This window comes from Mustela nivalis, assembly GCF_964662115.1.
Source record: "Mustela nivalis genome assembly, contig: HAP1_SCAFFOLD_3024, whole genome shotgun sequence".
NCBI lineage: Eukaryota > Metazoa > Chordata > Mammalia > Carnivora > Mustelidae > Mustela > Mustela nivalis.
In genome coordinates this window covers 5,662-29,000 of record NW_028133645.1, presented here as the reverse complement: position 1 = coordinate 29,000, position 23,339 = coordinate 5,662, and the positions used below count along the sequence as shown (strand labels likewise).

The window sequence follows — 23,339 nt, the reverse complement described above, 5'->3', positions numbered from 1 at the left end:
GAGGCAGGCAGAGGGAGAGGAGGAAGTAGGCTCCCTTTCTGAGCAGAGAGCCTGATGTGAGGCTCGATCCCAGGATCCTGAGATCATGACCTGAGCTGAAGGCAGAGGCTTAACCCACTGAGCCACCCAGGTGCCTCAATTTTTTATTTTAATTGGAAGGTGTAAAGATATTATTTTAGGGGCCCCTGGGTGGCTCCATTGTTAAGTGTCTGCCTTCAGCTCAGGTCATGATCCCAGAGTCCTGGGATGGAGCCCGCATCAGACGCCCTGCTTGGCGGAAGCCTGTTCCTCCTCTCCCACTCCCCCTACTTGTGTTCTCTCTCTCGCTGTGTCTCTCTCTGTCAAATAAATAAAATCTTAAAAAAAAACGACGTCACTTTAATGTGAGTCATTTATTCTTGAACATGGTCTAGAAATCTGGAAGATGTAGTTTCTTTACTTCACTATGAATTAATGTATGTAAACTTAGATATAATTTTCTGTACTTTCTTACATCTGAATAATAGGGTGGTTGAAATTTTAGGAAACTAACAAATATATAAACAATTATTTTTGTTCTCTTTAGTCTGCTTCAGGACAACAGGGCTTGACTCTGCAGTAGATCCTGTCCAGATGAAAAATGTCACCTTTGAACATGTTAAAGGAGTAAGTTAAAAAGTTTACCCTGCACTCTTCAAATATTATGTAATTATATAAGGTCAATATTTGATTTTAAAGGTATAAAATAGAAAATATATATATTGGTCTCTACCTCTAGTTCGAGGCACTAAAACTCTTGTAATTCTCTAAATGACAAGAGTACTAAGTGCATCTTTGCTTCTGCAGTTTGGTCTTTGATGCTGATGTCTGACACAGGGCTTCTAAATCCCCAGGAATTTCCTGGGTGATGGCACTGTCATTTGTATGAGGCCACTCTGGTGGGCTCCTGGGTGAGGCTGGACCCTAGAAAAAACGAAGCTGTGATTAGAACCTTGCAAGTTTTAGCTTCACTGCATATTCTCCAGCCCTCTTTTAGGTATTGGGACAGAAGAAATAAATCTGTCATTTCTAACAGAAACTAAACCATAATATTGCATATGAGGAAATAATAAAGTATGCTCAAATGTGATGCAGCATTATAGGAAAAATATGGAGCAGCATGAATAAGACTGGGATTTTGGAGTGAAAGGTCACAATTTTATTTTTAAATATTTTATTTATTTATTTGACAGACAAGATCACAAGTAGGCGGAGAGGCAGGCAGAGAGAGAGAGAGGAGGAAGCAGGATCCCTGCTGAGCAGAGAGCCTGATGTGGGGCTCAATCCCAGGACCCTGAGATCATGACCTGAGCCAAAGGCAGATGCTTAACCCACTGAGCCACCAAGGTGCCCCTAAAGATCACAATTTTAAATGGGGATATTCAGTGTCTGATTGATTGAGAAGGTGACATTGGGTGACGATTTGAAGATGATGGAGTAAACCATGCATGTGTTTTTTTTTTCTTTAAGGTTTTATTTTTGAGTGATCTCTACACCCAACATGGGGCTCAAACTTGAAACCCTCTACACCCAACATGGGGCTCAGACCTGCAACCCTGAGATCAAGAATCACATGCTCTATTGACTGAGACAGCCAGGTGTGCCTAAACCATGTATGTATTTGAGCAAAGGACACTTGTAGCCAGAGGAAGAGAGAGAGCAAAGATCTTAAGAATTAATGTGCCTGACTTGTTTGATCAGTCAAAAGTCCACTTTAATATGGAGTAGAATGAGAGCACCTACTCTTTCCACACTCTGTTCCCTATCTATGCATAAATATTTTTCACAGCCTCGACTATTAGGGAATAAAGTATCAGGATACTGATAAATAAAGTATCAGGATACATATACACTATGATAATTTTATACCAAGTAGTCCTTCCCTTCCCTTGGCAATTTTTAAAAAAGATACTATTTATTTATTTGACACAGAGAGAGATCACAGTAGGCAGAGAGAGAGGGGGAAGCAGGCTCTGCGCTGAGCAGAGAGCCGGATGCTGGGCTCAATCCCAGGACCCTGGGATCATGACCTGCGCCAAAGGCAGAGGCTGTAACCCACTGAGCCACCCAGGCTCCCCTCCCTTGCCAATTTAAACAGCTGTGAACCCTGTCAGAATGCGAAAAGAGAATAATTGAGGAAGAGGTTGGTGCGGTGAGTATTTGAAAACTGATGAGTGTAGAGGGCCCTGCCCATGTTAAGATGCGCAGTCAGCCTGCTCTCCATTGAACCTGTGCTGAGATTATGGTCAGTGAGGCGTTCTTCCTTTCTCCCTGCAATGTATTTACTTCAGTACTCAATAGACTACACTTCTTTTGGAATGAGTCCAATTCTGATTATGAAGCTAAAGAAGACATATCGATAATATTAGAAAGGGCTCATCCCAAAGTTTGTAGATTATCACGAAGTTTTCTGTGCTATTCTAAACAAATACTATAATTAATGTTACAATTTTATATTGCCACTATCGCTATAGAATCTAAATTTATATAGACCAATGTAATTTACAACATTTACCAGAATAGGTGGGTCAGTAGGTGGTACCTGTGATCAGTTTTACCAACTCTTAAAGAGCTAGTATAGGAATTTCATTTCCTTGCCTAGAATTTCTGGTTCTGTAGGAATAATTTTACATATAGTTGCCATAAAAATACTAATAAGGGCTTTTATAACTCCATTCATTGTCTTGATCCCTAAACTCCATTCTATATAGATTTTATATACCTCAGTTGGGAATTTTCTTGACAGAAAGTTTGGGCAGAGAAAATGTAGCTTTAGTAGTAGATGACATCTAATCTGTTTAAAAGTTTAAAGTTATTGATTACCTTGACCGAATGTCTTTTGGCCTTCTTTCAGTATATGGATATCTTTGAATATTTAAAAAATGTATTTTAATGGATAAAGGGCTAAATCTCTTTTTATATACTTTTTAAAAAAATTTTTTTGGGGGATGCTATTTTTTAAAAGATTTTATTTATTTATTCAAGAGAGAGTGTGTGCCAGAGAGCACAAGCAGAGGGAGTGGCAGAGGGAGAGGGAGGAGCAGGCTCCCTGCTGAGAGCCTGATGTAGGGTTTGATCCCAGGATCCTGAGATCATGACCTGAGCCGAAGGTAGCTCTTTACTGACTGAGCCCCCCAGATCTCTTTATAAACATAAATTTTGAAGCTTAGCATTTACACAAAACTGCACAAATCACAAATCTGTACCTCAGTAAGTTTTCACACAGTGAACTCAGTATATTATTGGCATCCAGCTCAAGAAGTGAAATGTTACCAGAAACTTCCTCATGTCCCTTTCTTCCTACTGCAAGCGTATCATTGTTCTGTCTCATAACATATATTAATTGGCCTGCATTTGAACTTTACATAAACATAATACATGTAGCGTATATGACTTCTTTCATTCCACATGATGTTTATGAGATCCATCCATGTTTTTACATGAAGTTTTACTTCATTCATCCCCATTGCAGATTATTCTATGAATCACAATAGTTTGTGTTCTCCATTAGGTGGACATTGGGTTGTTTCTAGTTTTGGCCTAAAGAGTGCTCTTGTGAATATCTCTTGTGTTTCTTGGTGAACATATGTATGCATTTCTCCTTAGGGGTGGACAGAGCTTTACTTACGACTGTTAATTCTACAAAAATTTTATTAAGTTTTATAATTTCATCAGTAAATTTCGAAGACCATCCTAAGCCTAACAAAAAACACTCATTTACTCTGGAACAATTATATACTTCCTAGAGAAAGTCCTAGAAAACGATCTAGGAATCTAAGAGAGTCATGAGTTTAATTCTAGATTTTCATAATGCCCTTCATCCCAGAGATGTTTCATGTTTTGGTATACTTCTTATCAGGTAGTTTCTTTTTAACCCTGACCAATGTACTTGAACTCTTTTTTTTCCCCACTGAGAACTCTTTATAGTTGTCTAATACAGGGATGCAAATTGGCTGCAAATGTATTATTAAACCGGTGTAATTTAAAATAAATACATAAAAGTACACTCATAAATGTGCTTTTAATTTAAGTTCATAGCTAACATTTTTAATGATGTCTTTTGAATTCTTGACAAATCCACAAAAATTTACTGTGCTTGGAGGTAAACTTCCAAAAGGTAAGGTACCTTCCCTTTACTATGACTTGACATTAAAAAAAAAAATGCATTGCTGATTTAATTTTTACTGATTTAAAAGCTAAGGTTTAGTTCTTAATGGCTATTTTACAAATAAGTCTTCATTCTCAACATACCATTAATAACCTTTTTTTTGGGAGGAAGGGGATTTTGAATTTTATTACAATTTCAGATTTTAAATTGTGAGCATAGTGCAGAGAACCCTCTGTACACTTAACCAAACTCAGTAGTTTTTTTTTTTAGCACTTTGCCCCATTTGCTTACTTGCTTTACATAAATGTATTTTTTAAACTGTTTAAGGGTAAATCATAGATATCATGCTCTTTTAACCCAAATACATTGTTATGTATATCCTAAAGTATAAGAATATTCTATTATATAACACCAGTATAGTTATTAAAGTCAGGCAATTTCACACGGTTCCAGAACTAATTATGAAATTTAGTTATATTCAAATTTCTGCATTTCTCTTATTAATACCTTTTGTAGTGAAGTCCTCCCAACCCCCTCCCCAAATCCAGGTTTAAGACTCAATCCAGGTTTACACATTTAGATTTTTCTTTAATCTTTTTTTAAAAATTAATTTAGAGAAAGAGGGAGAGAAAGGGAGAGCAGGCAGTGGGGAGGGGCAGAGGGAGAGAGAATGAGAATCTTCAATCAGACAGATCATGACCTGAACCAGAATCAAGAGTTGCTGCCTAACTGCCTGAGCCACCCAGGCACCTCTTGATTTTTCTTCAATCTGAAAAAAGTTGTTTAGCCTATTCATTTATTTACTTATTTATTTATTTGAGAGAGAGTGAGTGAGCACACGTGCAAGTACAGGAGCCGGTAAGGGGGAGGGCAGAGGGAGAGACTCTGAAGCAAACTGTGCACTAAGTGTAGAGCCCCACGCTGGGATCACTCTCACAACCCTATCATGAGATGAGCTGAATTCTCATGTTTAACTGATTCAGCCACCCAGGCTTCCCTCCTCACTCCATTATTATGGGAGTGGATGTGGATCTTTCATAACCTTAAAACATACTAATTTGTGAAATAGTCTCATTTGTCTTTGATGTCTTCTCTTTTAATGACTGTTGTGATTTATAATTAGAAATATATATTTAGGGGTTGCTGGGTGGCTCAGTGGGTTAAGCCTCTGCCTTAAGCTCAGGTCATGGTCCTGGGGTCCTGGGATTGAGCCTGGCATGGGGTTTTCTGCTCAGCAGAGAGCCTGCTTCCTCCTCTCTCTCTGCCTGCCTCTCTGCCTACTTGTGATTTCTGTCAAATAAATTAAAAAAAAATCTTTAATAAAAAAGAAATACATATGTCTTAGTCCCATTTCTTGTAGTTTTATAGTGATGACAGGAATAGATTTGTCTTCTGTTAATGAGTCAAATTTAGGACACACCTAAGGTTAGCAGCTGGTTGCCAGGAGAATCAACCATGTGATAAATGGGCCGGAACTTTCCACAAGTTAGTATGTATTCTGCGGTCTTTTGGGACGAAGTCCTTAACTTACGGTATTTGATGCTATCTCCAGGTGGGTAGCATCCGAATTGACTGGAATGTTAGGGTGCCCGACTGGGGTTGGAGAATTGTTTCTTGGTGTGAGGGAAAACCATATGCTAGAATTGGGTCCAAGATGGTAATGACTTTGGACCAAATGATCATGCTATGCTGTAATCACTTACATTAAGCTTTTATGGTTTCCAGTGTTTTGTGGTTAAAATTAGCAGTGTGAGGGCTGGGCAAAATGTATGAAGAGGAAAGAGAGAAACATGCTTTCAGTTGTCAAATGAGTGAGTCAGAGGAGTAAAAGGCATAGGAAATACAGTCAGTGATACTGTGATAATGTTGTATGGTGACAGAGGGTAGCTACACTTGTGAGCAGCATAATGTTTAAACTTGTTAAATCACTATGTTGTACACGTGAAACTAATGTAACTGTGTGTCAACTATACTCAGACATTTTAAACTAAAATAGTAAAATCAGCACTTGTGATGGTCATCTTATTATCTCAAGGCTTTGCCTACATCCTTATTTATCTCTTTAGAATAAATTATAGATTTACTCATTTATTTATTGATTATTCTGTATTCTAATTCTAGAAACAGAATTGGTAAGTTAAATGGGGCACTCATATTTAAGGTTTGTTTCTATACTGCCCACTATCTCTACTGACAGTGTTCAGCAGTGTATAAAAGTGTTGGTATGAATCTCTGCAAATTTAGGATTTTAAATGTTTTAAAATAATAGTCATGTGCTTTCAACCTCAAAACTATGTATGCATTAATTAATAACTATTTGTTTCATAGGTTGACATCAGGTTTTATTTTAATTTTTTAAGTTGAATTAGTGTATTTGTTTTCTCTTTTAGGAATACTTTTAGTCGGACCACCAGGGACAGGAAAGAACCTTCTTGCTCGAGCTGTGGCTGGAGAAGCTGATGGTCCTTTTTATTATTCTTCTGGATCAGAATTTGATGAAATGTTTGTGAGTGTGGGAGCCAGCCATATCAGAAATTTATTTAGTACGTTTTAATGTACTTTTCATGCAATACGTAATTTTGTTAATTTTAGGGGAAGAGGGATTTTTACCTATTTGTTATTCAATTATGATTGATAGCTGACCTCGCCATTGTGAGGTTTTGGTTTTAGGTAATTTAATGTGTGACCTAAAACAGAACTGTACTTTCCCAAATAGAGAGCTAGAAGTGTTAGGTGAGCTTGGGGCCTGTTGAAAAGCTGGATTTTCTGTTGTCCTTTTTATCTTATTCATTAATTCAACTTAAAAAATAAAAATAAAACCTGATGTCAACCTATGAAACAAATAGTTATTAATTAATGCATACATAGTTTTGAGGTTGAAAGCACTTGACTATTATTTTAAAACAAAGTAAAACATATGTCTCTAGTAGTGATTCTCTTCAGGAACTTCTTTAAAACTATCTTATTCATTAATTCAGTAGTATGTAATTAAGGAATAGTTAGCCTCAGATCTGACTGTGGCTTGTACAGTCAGAAGAATGAATACTTGGTTGTTTTTATAATATATCATTTTATATGATACAGTTTTTTTTCTGAGGCTACCATTCTTAAATCAGTTTTAAAGAAAAGAAAGAGAACTCATTTTTATGGACTTCTTCTTAATGAATGTCTTTTGTTGCCTTTGACAGTTTTACAGGTTTTTTAATACTTACATGATTTTGTTCAAAAAACATTGATTTCATTAAGGTTATTTGTATCTCTTCTCTTTTCCTAGGGGAAGCAAAAGCAAATGCTCCCTGTGTTATATTTATTGATGAATTAGATTCTGTTGGTGGGAAGCGAATTGAGTCTCCAATGCATCCATATTCAAGGCAGACTATAAATCAGCTTCTTGCTGAAATGAATGGGTAATTGAATCTTCATCTGTCTTTGGGATATGGTAATATATTTGGGAACATTAGAGAAATAGCGGGGCATCTGGCTAAGTCAGTGGAGCATGCAGCTCTTCCTCTCGGAGTTGTACATTTGAGCCCCATGTGGGGTATAGAGATTACTTTAAAATAAAATCTTAACAAAAATAGAAAGAAAGAGGAAAAATTGTAGGCAACAGAGTAGTCTCTGTGTATGAAGTCAAGACAAGCTGCATTCTCTGTATTGTGTTCTTTCCATTACTAGTGGGGTGACTGAGGTATCAACCTTTCTTAATTGGTGACTCTATACCTTTTTTCATTGATTGTATCATGACAGGAAAGTGATGATTCCCATTGAGAATACTAGTCTGTTTGGAGACGTAAAGAGTGTTTGCTGGTTCCTACAAAATTCGTGACTCACTTTTAGTGTTGTGGTAGGTTAAAAGTTTGCATGAGTGTTTATAATATAAAGAGCAAGAAGTGGGGTTGCTTTGGAAGAAGGAAAGACTTCTTTTTTTTTTAAGATTTTATTTATTTGACAGAGAGAGATCACAAGTAGAGAGGCAGGCGGGGTGGGGGGGAGCAGGCTCCCTGCTGAGCAGAGAGAACCTGATGCGGGGCTCCATCCCAGGACCCTGAGACCATGACCTGAGCCAAAGGCAGAGGCTTTAACCCGCTGAGCCACCCAGGTATCCCAGAAGGAAAGACTTCTTAAAACCATGTATGACCTTTTGGAACCAAACAGGAAGTCTAGGAGCAAATAATTTGAATTGGTAAGCTTGAGGATAATTTTTCACAAATTAGGTTCCCTAGCCTTTTCTGTCCGGTCCTGTCTTCCTAAGTAGAACAAATATTGTGAAGGCATGTAATCATAGATGACTTTGTGATTTATTGTTAGCAGTTTTATTGAGTACTGGCCTAGTAATATTTGTTCTTTTAAAAAAATAATAGGGATGTCTTATCACTTTGGGTATAAAAAGGATCAGTCCCTTTTCTTTACTGTTACCAAATTTAATGATAGTTTCGTGTAGAGCATTTCTATATGTGTATTGTTTTAATTTTCAGTGAAATGTTACTTTCCTTCTTTTTTACTAGCTTTAAACCCAGTGAAGGAGTTATAATAGGAGCCACAAGCTTCCCAGAGGCATTTGATAAGTATGTATTAAAAGACCGTTTTTTACAAGTACTGATACATACTGAGACGTGGACGCACTTTAAAAGAGAAGGAAGCCCATCACCAAACATCACATATGATCTGTTTATGTGAAATGTACAGAATCCGCAAATCGGGGGCAACAGAGAGTAGATAAGTGGCTGCCAGGAGGAGGAAAGAATGAAGAGTGACTGTTGGTGGCTATGGGATTTCTTTTGGAGTGGGGGAATCAAAATATTCTTAAGTTAGATTGTTGGGGCGGCGGAAGTGGCTCCCGGGCTGGGACTTGAGTGTTTGTGTTTTGGTTCGCGGCGGAGCCGGCGGCTAGCCTGAGGGGAGGAGGCAGAGGAGGGAGGAGGAGGAAGAATTAGTCGGAACTCGAGCGCCGGCGGCGGTGAAGGAGGAGAAAGGAAAGAGGAAGGCGGAGCGGAGAGAGGCGGAGCCGGAGCCGGACGGGGGCGGCCCCACGGCACGATCCCCGCACGGTCCAGTCTGAGGGGAGCGGCCTGAGGAGGAGACGCGCCGCCACCGTCTAAGCCACCGCCACTGCTTCAGCCTCTTCTCGGGCTACGCCTGGGACTTGCTGCCGGGAGGCTTCAGCCCCGCGGCTCCGCGTGCTGCCGCCTCAGGTTTCTCTACATCTAGAAAGAAAAAAATGGACACCTTGCATCCTGGAAGTTCATTTAAGAGACTGAAATTAGGGACTTCTTTCAAATTTGGACATGGCTAATCGAGGAGCAACAAGACCCAACGGGCCAAATACTGGAAATAAAATATGCCAGTTCAAACTAGTACTTCTGGGAGAGTCTGCTGTTGGGAAATCCAGCCTAGTGCTTCGTTTTGTGAAGGGCCAGTTTCATGAATTTCAAGAGAGTACCATAGGGGCTGCTTTTCTAACCCAAACTGTGTGTCTTGATGACACAACAGTAAAGTTTGAAATATGGGATACAGCTGGTCAAGAACGATACCATAGCCTGGCACCAATGTACTACAGAGGAGCACAAGCAGCCATAGTTGTATATGATATCACAAGCGAGGAGTCCTTTGCCAGAGCCAAAAACTGGGTTAAAGAACTTCAGAGGCAAGCCAGTCCTAACATTGTAATAGCTTTATCAGGAAACAAGGCTGACCTTGCAAATAAAAGAGCTGTCGATTTCCAGGAAGCACAGTCCTATGCAGATGACAACAGTTTATTATTCATGGAGACATCAGCCAAAACATCGATGAATGTAAATGAAATATTCATGGCAATAGCTAAAAAGTTGCCAAAGAATGAACCACAGAATCCAGGAGCAAATTCTGCAAGAGGAAGAGGAGTAGACCTTACTGAACCCACGCAGCCAACCAGGAGTCAGTGTTGTAGTAACTAAACCTCCAGTTTGAACTTGCTGGAATTTTCTTCTGCTTCCTAAATGTTAATGACAGTGGAATTGGAGCATTTAAACAGCCCAGTATGACTTCCAAAAAGAAGAGACTTATGATAGAGTCAAGTTTCTAATACAGAATTATTTTAAGTGTTTTGAACTTAATTTTTAATAACATGCATGTGACCCTCTGACTAATGTTTCAGAAGTAGAAGGGGGAAATGAGAGTTGTGCGTGTACGCTTGTTTCCTTGGACGGTTAGGGAATCATTTCTCGTCACCAGGGATAGAGTCAAAGGATGATGTAAACCCACAGTTAACCAGCCACTTCTATGTAAAAGATTTGGAACTTATTAATTTGGGCTTTTCAAAAACAGTCTTTTTTTAGAAGGAGGTTCTAAAAATATTTATGCTTAGCTACAGTATTCAGGCAACTGGTAATTTCTTAGTATGCATATTTAAAATGTACATTCCACATTTTAACAAGTTAACCACAAGAAAACAGTCCCACATCTTCAGGGGGGAAAACACGAACATTAGTGGTATCTAAAGTATAGCCAGTCCTGATATTTTTAGTGGGGTTAAAAAAAAGTCAAATGTAACCTCATCTTGTTTTAAGAGTATGAATACTGATAAATGCATCTTAATGGATAGTGTTCCCTTCAAACAGGTGAGCTCTTCAGCAGAAGTGGAACGAACCAGGTGTCTGTGATTTCTGTTTAATCACTGCTAGCCATTACATAGGTTTTATTGTTTGGGGGAAGGGAGGGAGCTTTTGTTCCCTTTGGACATAATATAGTCAATGCACTAACAATTATGTACATTCAAACTTGATTATTTTAAATTCGATCTTCAGCTGTACTGTAAATAGGGTACTGCACTGTAGTCTCCATATATGTTTATTACTTTCCTGTAATATTTAAGAATTACTTAAAAGTATACAAAATGTACAGTTACTAAAACAGCTAATTTTTCCTTTTCTCTCCCTTTGAAAGGAAGGGGCTTCTGTTCCTACATGGCTTAGAACCATAATAAACAATGTACCAGTAATTTGTAACATAAGTATTGCAGTATGTTAGTAACAATCTTGCAGGCTTGTTTTCCAAAGTTCATTTTATTTTGATCAGTTCAGTATATTGCACTAATTGTTCTAGGTATTTTCATTATATGAAATCTACCATGTGTCAGAGATGATTTAATCTATTTAAGTGTTGAACTGCTAGCAGAACTTGTACATTACAGTAATTCAGAATTAGTAAGGAAAACAGTTCACCAGTGTTTAGTTTTATATTGAGGTACTCAGGTTGGAATAAAGTGGTATAAAAAAGCAAAAAAAAAAAAAAAGTTAGATTGTTGGTAATTGCACAAATCTGACTATATTAAAAACCACTGGATTATCTACTTTGAATTCTGTGATGTGTGAATTAAATTTCAGTAAAGTTGTTAAAAGAATCTTCTGACAACTTTATATCACAAAAGTCTGGGGGTGGTGGAGAGTATTTTTAAAATAAAATTTATAGCAGTTTTAAATTTTTAAATTTTATCAATGAAGTTATTCATATTTTAATTTGATCTAATAGTTTTTTTTGTAATCTTTGCCTAAGTCTGTGGTTTAACATTCTATACTTAAAGCAGTTGTGATAGGAAGCTATCACAGTGTAGCTTTCATAATAGACTGCTGTAGAATTATTGTTCCTAGAGCGACTAGCTCTCATGTTTTTGTTTATGTGGATTGCCTGCTATCTATCTCTATCAACCTTTGTTCTGCCTTCTGGTTATTGAACCTGTTACTTGAGCCATGTTTTACAAGGAGTTCTCTGAATATTTATATTCAGAATGCCAGTCTAGGCTGGAATAGGTGATGGGGATTAAGGAACACACTTGTGATGAGCAGTGGGTGACGTGTGGAATTGTCGAATCACTGTACTGTACACCTGAAACTAACATAGCACTGTATGTTGGCTATCCTGGAATTGAAATAAGAAACAAACCTCCATCCAAGATAATAATCTTCAAATATTTAATGTTAATGGATATGAGAGGCATTAACTTGCAACATTTAATCATATTTACTCTTCCAAACATGAAAATATCTATCAAATGATACTAGAACTTTTATTTTTATTTATTTATTTTTAAAAATTACTTTTCAGCGTACTAGAGTTCATTGTGTAGACACCACACCCAGTGCTCTATGCAATACATGCCCTACATGATACCCACCACCAGGCTGGCCCAACTTCCCACCCACCACCCCTTCAAAACCGTCAGATGGTTTTTCAGAGTCCACAGTCTCTCATGGTTCATCTCCCCCTCCAATTTCCCTCAACTCCCTTCCTCTCCATCTTCCATGTCCTCTGTGTTATTTTTTATGCTCCACAAATAAGTGAAACCATATAATAATCGACTCTTTCTGCTTCACTTATTTCACTCAGCATAATCTCTTCCAGTCCCATCCATGTTGATACAAAAGTTGGGTATTCATCCTTTCTGATGGAGGCATAATACTCCATAGTGTATATGGACCACATCTTTATCCATTCGTCCATTGAAGGGCATCTTGGTTCTTTCCACAGTTTGGTGACTGTGGCCATTGCTGCTATGAGCATTGGGGTACAGATGGCCCTTCTTTTCACTACATCTGCATCTTTGTGGTAAATACCAGTAATGCAATTGCAGGGTCATAGGGAAGCTCTATTTTTAATTTCTTAAGGAATCTCCACACTGTTCTCCAAAGTGGCTGCACCAACTTGCATTCCTGCCAACAGTGTAAGAGGGTTCCCCTTTCTCCACATCCTCCCAACACATGTTGTTTCCTGTCTTGTTAATTTTGGCCATTCTAACTGGTGTAAGGTGGTATCTCAATGTGTTTTTAATTTGAATCTCCCTGATGGCTAGTGATGATGAAATTTTTTCATGTGTCTTAAAGCAAAAGTATTTTTGTTCTAACAAACACATTTTTAAGCATTAGGCACTTACAATTTTATAGTGTCAGTGATAAAATAATTCTAATTTAAAAACCATGAGAGACTCTTAACCATAGGAAACAAACCTAGGGTTTCTGGAAGGGAGGTGGTTAGGGGATGGGGATTAAGGCAGACACTTGACGTGATGAGCACTGGGTGTTATACACAGCTGATGAATGATTGAACTCTACATCTGAAGCTAATGATATATTGGTATGTTGGCTAATTGAATTTAAATTTAAAAACAAAATTGGTAGAAGTATTAAATATATGTATATATACTGAGCTAAAGGAAGATCTATAGTCTTAGTAAAAATTTAAAAGCAAAGTTCAAATTAATGGATATAAATTCTTACAAAATACTATAATCTATCTATCTATATATATTACATATCCTACTTTATGTATTATCTAATGCTCTGTATAGCTATAGATGATATATGTTTGTATATATAGAAATCAAAGCCATGTCTATCCAAGTGTGTGTTCAGAATCTTAACTTTTTTTATTGTCCCCCTATGGTTATACTTGTCACTGAAAACATGTAATATCTTTGTGAATTAAAAAAAGTAATAAAGAAAATATGAACAATTATAAAACAGATAACAAGTGGAAAAAACCACAAAGCTCCATCCAGCTTCTGGTTGTCGTTATCTTTTCATCTTGTCTTCAGAGTGTCAGATATGGACCCACAACTCCATGGTCGATAATCTTCAACAAAGCAGGAAAAAATGTTTAGTGGAAAAAAAGACAGTCTCTTCAATAAATGGTGTTGGGAAAACTGGACATCTATGTACAGAAGAATGAAGCTTGATGACTCTCTTATGCCATATACAAATATAAACACATATATGAAAGGTCTTAACATGAGGAAGGACTCTATCAATATCCTAAATCAGAACATGTCAAGGTAACTCCTTCAACATTGGCCACAGCAACTTCTTTCAAGACATGTCTCCAAAGGGAAAGGAAACAAAAGCAAAAAAGAATTTGGAGGACTTCATCAAAATCAAAAGCTTTGTCACAGCAAAGCTGGTTGCCTCCAACAAAAGTAGGAGGCAACCCATGAAACAAGATAATGTATTCAAAAACAACAGTACAGACTAAGGGCTGATATCCAAGATCTATAAACTCAAACTCAAACTCAATACACACAAAACAGACAATCAGGTCAAAAAACAGGCAGAAGACATGAACAGACACTTCTCCAAAGAAGACATACAAATGGCTAACAGACACATGAGAAAATGTTTATCATCACTAGCCATCACGGAAATTCTAATCAAAACCACATTGAGATACCACCTTACACCAGTTAGAATGGCCAAAATTAACAAGACAGTAAACAACTTGTGTTGGAGAAGATGTGAAGAAAGGGGAACCCTCTTACACTGTTGGTGGGAATGCAAGTTGGTACAGCCACTTTGGAGAACAGTGTGGAGATTCCTTAAGAAATTAAAAATAGAGCTTCCCGATGACTATGTAATTGCACTACTGGGTATTTACCCCAAAGATACACATGTGGTGAAAAGAAGGGCCATCTGTACCCCAATGTTCATAGCAGCAATGGCCACAGTCACCAAACTGTGGAAAGAACCAAGATGCCCTTCAGTGGACAAATGGATAAAGAAGAGGTGTTCCATATACACTATGGAGTATTGTGCCTCCATCAGAAAGGATGAATAAGCAACTTTTGTTGGATGGGACTGGTAGAGATGATGCTAAGTAAAATAAGTCAAGCAGAGAGAGTCAACTATCATAAGATTTTGCTTATTTGTGAAGCATAAGGAGTAACACGGAGGACATGGGGAGATGGAGAGAAGGGAATTGGGGGAAACTGGAGGGGGATATGAACCATGAGAGCCTGTGGACTCTGAGAAACAAACTGAAGATTTTGGAGGGGAGGAGGTGGGAGGTTGGGTGAGCCCTGTGGTGGGTATTATGGAGGGCATGTATAGCATGGAGCACGGGGTGTGGTGTATAAACAATGAATCCTGAAACATTGAAAAGAAATTTTAAAAATAAATTAAAAAAAGAGTTTAATTAACAGATTAAATAAATAAATAAAATGATTAAATATAAATAAATTATTATAACTATAAATGAATGAAATGATTAAATATAAAATAAACAATTAAAATAATAAATTAAGTTTAGTAATTTTAGTTTAAAAATCTATAATTTATTTATTTATTTATTTTTAAATTATTAAATAAACATATAATGTATTTTTATCCCCAGGGGTACAGGTATGTGAATCATCAGGTTTACACATTTCACAGCACTCACCATAGCACATACCCTCCCTAATGTCCATAACCCCCTCACCCTCTCCCGACCCCCCCACCCCAGCAATGCTCAGCCTATTTTGTGAGATTGAGTCTTTTATGGTTTGTCTCCCTCCTGATCCCATCTTGTTTCATTTATTCTGTTCCTATCCCCCAAATCCCCCACATTGCATCTCCACTTTCTCATATCAGGGAGATCTCTGATAGTTGTCCTTCTCTCATTGACTTATTTTGCCAAGCACAATACCCTCTAGTTCCATTCATGTCATCACAAATGGCAAGATTTCATTTCTTTTGGTGGATGCAATATATATATACATATATATATATATGTATATATATATATATGACACATCTTCTTGATCCATTCATCTGTTGATGGACATCTAGGTTCTTTCCATAGTTTGGCTATTGTGGACATTGCTGCTATAAACATTCGGGTGCACGTGTCCCTTTGGAGCACCACGTTTATATCTTTAGGGTATATACCCAGTGGTGCCATCACTGGGTCATACGGTAGCTCTATTTTCTGCTTTTTAAGAAACCTCCATGCTGTTTTCCAGAGTGGTTGCACCAGCTTGCATTCCACCAACAGTGTAGGAGGGTTCCTTTCTCCACATCCTCGCCAGCATCTGTCATTTCCTGACTTGCTAATTTTAGCCATTCTGACTGGTGTGAGGTGGTATCTCATTGTGGTTTTGATTTGTATTTCCCTGATGCCAAGTGATGTGGAGCATTTTTTCATGTGTCTGTTGGCCATCTGGATGTCTCTTTGCAGAAATGTCTGTTCATGTCCTCTGCCCATTTCTTGATTGGATTATTTGTCCTTTGGGTGTTGAGTTTGCTGAGCCCTTTATAGATTTTGGATTCTAGCCCTTTGTCTTATATGTTGTTTGCAAATATTTTCTCCCATTCTGCCAGTTGTCTTTTTGGTTTTGTTGACTGTTTCCTTTGCTGTGCAAAAGCTTTTGATCTTGATGATGTCCTAATAGTTCATTTTTGCCCTTGCTTCCCTTGCCTTTGGCGATGTGCCTAGGAAGAAGTTGCTGTGGCTGAGGTCAAAGAGGTTGCTGCCTGTGTTCTCCTCAAGGATTGGGTGGATTCCTTTCTCACATTGAGGTCCTTCATCCATTTTGAGTCTATTTTCATGTGTGGTGTAAGGAAATAGTCCAATTTCATTTTTCTGCATGTGACTGTCCAATTTTCCGAACACCATTTGTTGAAGAGGCTGTCTTTTTTCCAGTGGACATTCTTTCCTGCTTTGTTGAAGATTAGTTGACCATAGAGTCGAGGGTCTATTTCTGGGCTCTCTATTCTGTTCCATTGATCTATGTGTCTGTTTTTGTGCCAGTACCATACTATCATGATGATGACAGCTTTGTAAGAGAGCTTGAAGTCTGGAATCATGATGCCACCAACTTTGGCTTTCTTTTTCAATATTCCTTTGTCTATTCGAGGTCTTTTCTGATTCCATATAAATTTTAGGATTATTTGTTTTCTTTCTTAGAAAAAAATGGATGGTATTTTGATAGGGATTGCATTAAATGTGTAGATTGCTTGAGGTAGCATAGACATTTTCACAATATTTGTTCTTCCAATCCATGAGCATGGAATATTTTTCCATTTCTTTGTGTCTTCCTCAATTTTTTTCATGAGTACTTTATAGTTTTCTGAGTATAGATTCTTTGCCTCTTTGGTTGAGTTTATTTCTAGGTATCTTATGGGTTTGGGTGCAATTGTAAATGGGATTGACAAAATTTAGCAATTTTCAAAAAAATTCTTTTTTTAAAAAGGAATGTTTTCTTGAGAATATTTAGATAATTGTTGAAGATAAATATAAGTGGTTTTAGATGAATGTAAAATATGAAATAATAGAAAAAGCACATAAAATGTCATCACTTTGGACCAAAAAGAAGCAAACTGTAAAACAAAACATAGGAAAATATTATGGACCCACTTGAGTAATAAATGCAGCTATTAAATTAAGCTCTAGTATTTTCAAGGACAGGTGAATCAATTTATAAAACCTGATATGTTGGGGCACCTGGGTGGCTCTGTAAGTGACTGCCTTCAGCTCAGGTCACGATCCTGGAGTCCCAGGATCGAGTCCCACATCGGGCTCCCATCTCCATGAGGGAGCTTCTCCCTCTGACATTCTCCCCTCTCATGCTCTCTCTCTCTCAAATAAAAGTAAATAAAATCTTTAAAAAAAAGCCTGGTATGTTTCCTTTAATAGGGGTAGCTTTTATAAAGGTACATATAATACTAAACACTTAAGTATAAAGTATTTCAAGATGAAATTCAGAAAACAAAATGTTTTCTGAATGTTTTCAGCTGTGCTTAGGCTAATAACAGTTTAGGTTATAATTTAAAGATTTATAAATCATGTCTGGCAACTCTGCATTTCTTTATTTTTCACAAAGTTGTCTAAATTTAAGAACTTTTGTGATGTGTCCTAATGGGATTTTAATGATTTATTTAATGGCAATTTTGGTTTTCCTTTAGAAAAAGTAAGTTTATTTTGTAGTTACAGTGATATAAATATTTTAAGTTCTAGTTCAGGATAGTTATTTTCTTTTTTCTTTTGGAATATGAGTCATTTGTGAAGAGTCATTTTGGAATTTTAATATTGTGTTTATCTACATAGCTGTGGATCCAGAAATTGTAGCTCGAGGTACTGTTGGCTTTTCTGGAGCAGAGTTGGAGAATCTTGTGAACCAGTCTGCATTAAAGGCACCTCTTGATGGAAAAGAAATGGTTACCATGAAGGAACTAGAGTTTTCCAACGATAAAATTCTAATGGGTAGGTTCTTTTTTCTTTTTCATTTTCCCTGTCTTACACTGTTCATTATATTAGAGAATAAATTCTTTTTGAGAAAAGTGTTATAATAAAGAAAGTTATAGGAGCAAGAAAATATTTACTCCAAAGTAGCCACACAACTGGGCCTCTTACAGAACAAATACAGTTTATATGATTATACAGTTTGGGGGCAGGGGGTGCCTATGTGTTTACTCTTGTCTGGTATAGCTGATAAAAGAATAATTGTACTGATAAAAGAAAAATTTTTCTAATTTTAAGTATTTGATTTTAAATCTTGAATGAACTTCAGAACAATTTCGTTGTGACATTTCTTGTTTAAATTTATTTTCTGGAAATAGGATTAAACTTTCCTGGTTGATAGTAAGGAGTAAGAGGACAGCTCTTACAAATTTGATTGTCAGTTGGCAACTTATTTTGGTTTAAAATAACTTATTAATGATATTAAGTCATGTCACTCTAAGAATTGCTTAAAGGCAAGTGGGTTTCATTCATCTAAATATACCTTACTAATGGAATAATTTTATTCAATTAAATTTTTATCCTTAGGGCATGAATGTAGAAGCATGGAGATTGACAATAAAAACAAAACCATCACAGGATATCACGAATCCGGTCATGCTATTATTGCATATTACACTAAGGACGCAATGCCTATCAACAAAGCTACAATCATGCCAAGAGGGCCAACACCTGGACATGTATCTTTTTTTCCCCCTCTTTTCCTTAAAATAACACTCTCTAAAAGCTGTAGGAAACTGTTGAGGAAAACAATTTAAAAGAAAATTCAACTAAGTTCTAAGTTTGCTGATAACTTTCTTCTTTAACATTCTGAACCATTGTGAGATCAGAGATACTCATGAACTTATATGCTAATAAAGAATACTAAGAATTCAAATATTATATATCTACATGATGAAATTTAAGTCTTGAATGACAACAAAGTATCATTCTTAAATATGTCACTGCTTTTTTCCCTCCACAAAGAAATTAGGTTAGTGGTTCCATAGTCCTTTAAGATTTTTCTCACTGAGTACAAGTTTCATTTTCTTATCTTTCTAACGATAGACATTTTAAGCCCTTTACAGCACCTGTGTACAAGTCCATCCTCTTGCAGCATTATCCTATTGCAGGGTTATAGAGCTATGACATGTAAAATGAACTTTTGCTTTGTAAGGAATTTTTCTTCCTTTGTATAATGCCAGTTTTGTCATTAGTCTCTGAGACCAACTCTACTAAATGTCTGAACTGTCAGCATCATGACATTAAGTGCTATAGCAAGAGCCAGATGATAATTCTAATCATTAATGTAAATATTTCCAACTGTGTCTGGAGTTTTTCTTTGTTTCCAATTGTCTAGGTGTCCCTCTTGCCTGAGAATGACAGATGGAATGAAACTAGAGCTCAGCTGCTTGTGCAGATGGATGTTAGTATGGGAAGAAGAGGGGCTGAGGAGATTATTTTTGGAACTGACCATATCACAACAGGTTGGCTGTAAAGAATGGCTTTAGTTCATATTGTGCTTGCTGATATAAAAATATTTTAAAATATTGAGTCTATGTATATTTTTAAATTTTAGGGGCTTCCAGTGATTTTGATAATGCAGCCAAAATTGCAAAGCGGATGGTTACCAAAATTTGGAATGAGCGAAAAGGGAATAGCTAATTTTACCCCTCGCTCATGTATCAAATGATTTGCCAAGTGTCTCCTTATGAGACAGGGTTCTTTTTTTATTCTTGAGACTTTATTTTATTTATTTATTTTATTGGAGAGAGCGTGCATGAGAGGGGGGATGGTCAGAGGGAGAAGCAGACTCCCAGCTGAGCAGGGAGCCCAGTGCAGGACTTGATCCTAGGACGCCCGCACCATGACTGGAGCTGAAGTGAGTCTCTTAACCCACTGAGCTACCCCAGGCACCTTAGGAGAGAGGGTTCTTGTTATAAACTGGTAACATTTACTTTCCCCCTCTCATTCCGAGTAGATTTGTCACAGCTCATTCTAAACTAAACTTTTTTTTTTTTTTTTTTTGAGTGCTAAAGTATAGTATTCACTTTCCATTCTTGCTGCTTGGACAATAGTAGTATGTCATGAGTTAAGCAAACAATAAGATATCCTGTTTCTGTTCATATGACATAAAACTTCTGTTTGCTGAGCTTGCTTACTTTGCCCTTCCCATGTATTTCACTCTCCTACGTTATCACTGTGGCTTCATACAGCACTTCTAGTAACTACATTGTGGATTTCTGGATTTAGAATAGTGGCAAAGGTTTTCTAAGAAGGTACTCAGAACCATACTTGGGATTTTAAAGTTTCTCTCTTGTTCATGCTTTTTAGTCTTACACTTTCAGAAGAATGATGAAATTTCTATCCTGAATTTCTTCCTTGCCCTTGATGAGGTTTCCTTAAGTATAGGATAGTACTTCCTCTGTTTACATGCATTAGTGGTTTCGGGTGTTTCTGTTCAATTTCTTTCTTTTCATTTGTTTTAGCTTGGAGTTATGATCTACAGTGATACTGGGAAACTGAGTCCAGAAACTCAATCTGCTATTGAACAAGAAATTAGAATCCTTCTAAGGGTAATAATTCCTTTTTTTCTGTGCTTATTCATCTGTCTAGTCATTAATGTGCCTAAATAGGTGCTACCAGAAGATAATGGTTATCCCCTGTGTAGAGCTGTCACTATATATAATCAAGAGAATGAGTGCACCATTGAAGCCACGATTTCAGTATGTAGTTGGGAGCCTCTGGTCATAGACTGAATCTTTATTTTATTGTGGCCATAGGCTAGGAACTGTCAATATCAGTAATTTTAAATATTCTACATCATCTGTAAAACGATAGTGTTGTTAGAATAGGGAGGATATTTGATTATTTGAATCTTTATTAGTTTTTCACTCTGAAACATATTTTATTCCACAAATATTAGTTGCTTTGTGCCTCGCTGTGTACATACACTGAGAATGAAGCATAAAGGTCTTTGAAAACAAAAGCCTTTTTGATTGCAGGGTCCAGTACAGAGTACGTGAGCGTCAATTCAGTGAGATGAGTGAGTAGGTTCTGTGTAATCTGCTTAAGGCAGTGCAGATGCTTGGATTAGGGCAGTGAGAGGGGAAATTGAGAAAAATGAAAGCATTCAAGAGATTCTGATCTAGTGGAATCGAATGCCTTTCTGATATTTGGGTGAGAGTGCAGCTAAATTACGTAACAAAGCTGTGTTCTCGATTTCTGCCTGGTGCCATCTAGTTGTGTGCCATTGACTGAGAAACCACTGATGATGACCTAAGTTGGGGAAGTGTGTAGATTACAAGCTGAGTTTTATACATATTGAATTTGAAGTGTTTACTTTTTTTAAGGTTTTACTTGTTTATTTGAGAGAGAGCGAGAGAGCGTGAGCATAAAGTGGGGTGCATGAGGGGCAGAGGGAGAAGCAGATATCCCTGTTGAGCAGGGAGCCTGATGTGGGGCACGATCCCTGGACTCTGGGATCATGACCAGAGCTGAAGGCAGACACTTAACCAGCTCAGCTCCTGAATTTGAGGTGTCTTAGTGAAAATTTCACGTGGGGAGGGATACGTGGGTCTGGTGCTTAGTGCAGAGGTTGGATATGTGCATTCCATTTGGATGTACATGAAGGCAGGTCTTGGAATGGAAAAGACTGAGCTACGTGGCAGAAAGTCTAGTGAATGAGAACTGGAATTAGGGTTGTAGATGGCTGAATAAAGGATGTTGAAGTCAGATGGTGTAAACTTCAAAGAAATCATGCTTTATAGAAGAGGATGGTAAAGTAATCGTCTGTCAGTGGTGAGGGGAGCCATGGTCTCACCTCTTTACTCTGAAAGATCTGGGATAGGAGGGAATCAGTAGCTGTCAGTCGAGGGATTCAGAGTGTCCCCAGGAGGGCCAGGTTTTGATTAACTCAAGGAGGTAAAATCTTTAAAGTCTTTAAGTTTATGAAAAGTTTATATGTTGGAAAGGTTTAGAAGGTGTTTCAGAAGAGGAATTCTCTCTCCCTTGCCTGGATCTTTATTCCTTTTTTTAATGTTTATGTTATCTTGAGTAAATTATCTCTTCTAGTAGTAGAGCATTGGAAATACTCTTTCTTTGCTCTTAATCCTTTTCTGAAATGTTAAGCTTGCGAGGGCGTTAGGTACTCTTTCCACTAGATGGCACACTTACATTGTTATTAAGGAAAATGATGCTTAGTATACGTTTTAGGTTCAAATGTATATGAAACTTAAAGATATAAAAACCTTAGCATAGTCTCACATGTTACAGTGTACGGGTTTCATTCCAATGGAGTTTATAAAGTTAATACTAATTCATCCTAGGTTTTTAGTTTCAATATTCCATGACATATTTATAATACTTTATATGTTCTCTTTAATTTGATATTTCACTTGACCATAACAGTTTTGTTCAGAATGTCTAAGGATCTTTATTTTTAATAATTGTGTTATTTTTATATGACGTATGCTTCTTGGTGTTGTTAAACTCATTTTACAGTGATATAGTGGTCACTGACTGAGAGGTAAGTTGTTACCAAATAAGAATAGAAAAACAGATAAGTTTAGTATATATTTATGTATCTTTAAGTATATCTGTCTAAGTAGTCCTCACTTATCCATGTGATACATTTTGAGGTTAAAATAGAACATTTCCAAGTATGAAACTAATCTTTGAGAACCAAGGTTGCCTTATCTATCAATCAATTAATCAAGTAGGCTTCATGCTGGTGTTTAAAAGCTCCATGCCTTAAGAGACTCAATCTCATAAAACAAACTGAGGGTTGTTGGGGGGAGGTGGGGGGAGGGATCGGGTGGCTGGTTCTGGACAGCGGGGAGAGTATATGCTATGGTGAGTGCTGTGAAATGTGTAAGCCTGATGATTCACAAGCCCGTACCCCTGGGGCAAATAATACATTCTATGTTAATTTTTAAAAAGAGCTTCATGCTTTTATCTTTTATAAATAGAAATGAATATAGTTCACTTTTTTAAAGGCATATACTTTTTATGCTTTTTGCTTCTACTACGTTTTCTGCCTCTTAGATACCTCCTTTTTGTCATTTCAGGACTCATAAGAACGAGCGAAACGTATCTTGAAGACTCATGCAAAAGAGCGTAAGAATCTAGCAGAAGCTTTACTAACTTATGAGACTTTGGATGCCAAAGAGATTCAAATTGTTCTTGAGGGAAAGAAATTGGTAGTGAGATGATA

General features: G+C 37.2%; 2 pseudogenes across 2 annotated transcripts; both read left to right on the top strand.

Annotated features, from left to right (window-relative positions):
* Positions 1–565: 565 nt before the first annotated feature.
* Positions 566–23,339, top strand: LOC309858640 (ATP-dependent zinc metalloprotease YME1L1-like; annotated as a pseudogene). Its single transcript has 12 exons — positions 566–645; positions 4,057–4,135; positions 6,517–6,669; positions 7,401–7,533; positions 8,632–8,691; positions 17,812–17,816; positions 17,954–18,109; positions 18,674–18,825; positions 19,485–19,611; positions 19,704–19,778; positions 20,614–20,700; positions 23,194–23,339. The product of its transcript is annotated as an ATP-dependent zinc metalloprotease YME1L1-like (transcript).
* LOC309858641 (ras-related protein Rab-5A pseudogene) lies at positions 8,955–11,396 on the top strand (annotated as a pseudogene). The gene has a single exon. The product of its transcript is annotated as a ras-related protein Rab-5A pseudogene (transcript).